This window comes from Zeus faber (assembly GCF_960531495.2).
Source record: "Zeus faber genome assembly, chromosome: 4".
Lineage (NCBI taxonomy): Eukaryota > Metazoa > Chordata > Actinopteri > Zeiformes > Zeidae > Zeus > Zeus faber.
In genome coordinates this window covers 31,338,817-31,341,952 of record NC_137191.1, presented here as the reverse complement: position 1 = coordinate 31,341,952, position 3,136 = coordinate 31,338,817, and positions in this window count along the sequence as shown.

Genomic DNA, 3,136 nt, shown 5'->3' with positions numbered 1-3,136 from the left:
CGTCATCCGTGGATCTGTTTTGCCGGTACACGAACTGCAACGGGTCCAAGGTGCAGGGAAGGGAGGCGCAGATGTAATCCTTGATCAGCCTCTCGAAACACTTCATGACCACCGAGGTGAGGGCCACCGGACGGTAGTCATTCAGGCAGGTTGGAGAGGCGATCTTCGGGACAGGAACGATGGTGGACCTCTTGAAGCAGGACGGGACCACTGATTCAGCCAGGGAGATGTTGAATATTGTAGTGAACACCGGAGCTAGCTGGTTAGCACAGGTCTTCAGTACTTGCCCAGATATCCCATCTGGGCCCGCAGCTTTCTTGGTGTTCACCCGCATCAAAGCCCTCCTGACCTCGTGCACGGACACTGAGAGTGCGTGCTCATCCCCAGCGGTGTAGCTCCAATTAGCCGGCGAGCTAGCGGTGTTGCTGCCAGACTAGAACCGCGCATAAAAGGAGTTCAGTTGGTTGGCCAGGGAGGCGTCCACACTCGTGGCTGGGGAGGAGCTGCTCTTGTAATTCGTAATAGTCCGCAGCCCCTGCCACAAGCGTCTTGTGTCCCCCCGCTCCATCTGTAGCTCCACTGTCTCCCTGTACGTCCGTTTGGCGTCCCTCACCACCCTCCGCAGATTGTACGACGCCGCTTTGTAATTGTCCATATTACCAGATACAAGACCGTCGTTGTAAGCGGCCGTGCGAGCATTCAGAGCGAAGCGGATGGATTTATCAACCCACGGTTTCTGGTTTGGGAATATCCGAACTTTCACCGTGGGAACGATATTATCCGAGGCCCGAGGCCGAGGCCCGAGGCCCGAGGCCGAGGCCCGAGGCCCGAAGGACATTCCTATTCACCTTATATTCTGCTGGGAGACACTCTACTCCTGCATTGCCGAGAAGGTCTGTGAAGACCTTGTGTACAGAGATGCAGTTTTGCCAACATCAGGCTGAGTAACTTGGGACATTTTCGAAACAACAAACAAAGTTCTGTTATGTGAAATGAAATGCAAGCGCCAACTTCTGCTGCTCCTCCTCTCTACTGAGGAACCAATTACGTATGTAACAATAAATCTATGTAATTACGTAAATATATACAAATGCATGCACGCATAATGAAGGACACAACCTCCTATAGCCCCAGTCACATGTCTTTATTTCAGCACACAGTGTTCCAGCACATGATGTACAAAATATGTAACTCTCACACGCACCTGCAGGTGCTCTCGGTCAGCCTTGGGCTCCTGCCGGTGGCTGTTGTTGTGCCATTTCCGCCATTCCCCAGCTGCAACTGCAGAGCGGGAACAACACCCTATTATCCATGCTTCAAAGTTTTGCCTAATCTTGAGCATGCACGAAACTGTGACATCAAACTGACTATATAAGTATTTTGCCGCACTCAAATAAACTGTTAATCTCAGAGCACTGCTTTCAAGCATGTTTCTGATCTGACCCTTGTGCAAGCAAAACCAATGTCTGTCTGCCTCTTTATTTAAAATCACCAACTGACAAACCGCAGATTAAAGCGACCCTTTCATTTCTGTAACATATCCTGGCGTCACGAACAGGATCAAGCTGCGTCCAGGAGGACCAGCGAAGATGGAGCCGGCATAAACTAAAGCCCACCTTCGGTGGGACTCCAGGGCGCCACCTCGATCTACGTTCCTGATAACGGGGTAAGACAGATGTTGTGAAGAATGATTTTGGAAGATAAAAGAATTGTGAAATTGTCAGTGAATTGTCATTCACAGAATTGTGAAATTGCTCAGTCAACCACTGTACCCCACAACAACCTGAACTGTCTTTAATTCGTCCCCAACATGTGTCACTCGGGAAACCCTCTTCGGCTGCCTGGAAGGACTTGGGTCTCCAAATCCTTTTCCCTCCTCGCATAACACATTATACAGCCCATCCACTGACATCTACACCACACCACTGCAACATGTCACACCTGTCGAACGACTCATGCTGTGACCGGATGACAGCTTTCCGTTTATCGGCTTACTCACAGAAGAGGAATTCCCCAATGTCTCTGGGCCACCGGTCCCGCTGATATTGGCCTAATAAAAGAAGTCACTCCCTATGTGGTTCAGCAGAAGGGATCTTATATCCCTCAACAATCTCAATATCCCCTTCCACAGGACGCCCTGGATGGCATAATGGATGGTCTTCAATGCTCTTGTGGAAAAAGGTATTATTGTCCCAATTACCAATCCGCCTGTAAATACTCCAATTTTCCCAGTGAAAAAGGCCGCCGTTAGAGGCGGCCAGGCTCAAACCAGTTGGCTATTTGTCATAGATTTACAGTCTGTGAACGTTGCTGTCATACCGTGAGCCCCCGTTGTCGCGAACCCACACAAAATTCTCACACAATTTCCCCCGGAAGTGGCCTGTTTCGCTGTTATCAACCTGAAAAATGTATTTTTCTCTGTCCCTGTTGCTTCCGACAGTCCGTTTTGGTTCACCTTTACTTTGTAGGCTCCGCCTGGACATCGCCTAGGTTACCTCAGGGCTCTACGGACAGTTCGACCACCTTTCACGGCGCCTTAGCACACAACCTCGCTAAATTTACACCTCCTGCTGGCTCCAATATTTTGCACTACCTGGACGACCTCCTCGTTGCCAGCACATCCACACAACAATGTCGCACGGATACGATCGCTCTCCTGCACTTTTTTGCTGACAACGGACATAAAGTCAGCCATGACCAGCTTCAACTGGTACAATTTAAACTGGGACAGGTCACCTACTTAGGCTACATGCTCTCTGCCCAGGGGAAATGCTTGTACTCAAAACGTGTTTCCGCTATCCAAGCTATCGATCCCCCACACACAAAGTGCCAACTCATGTATTTTCTCAGCACTACGTCTTACTGCCGCCAATGGATTCCTGATTATGCATCACGTGAGGCTCCCTTGGCCGTGCTTGATTAATGAAGGCTCGGGTGGCCTTCAATAATCTAAAACACTCCCTTACCATCGCGCCCACACTCGGGTTCCCTGATTGTAGACTCGCATTTACTCAGTTTGTGGATCAAAAGTGGGTATATATTATATAGATATATTATCGGTGCTGTGCCAACCCCATGGGGAAAAACTCGGTGGCATATTTTTCTTCTAAATTAGACCCAGTAGCAGCTGGACCCC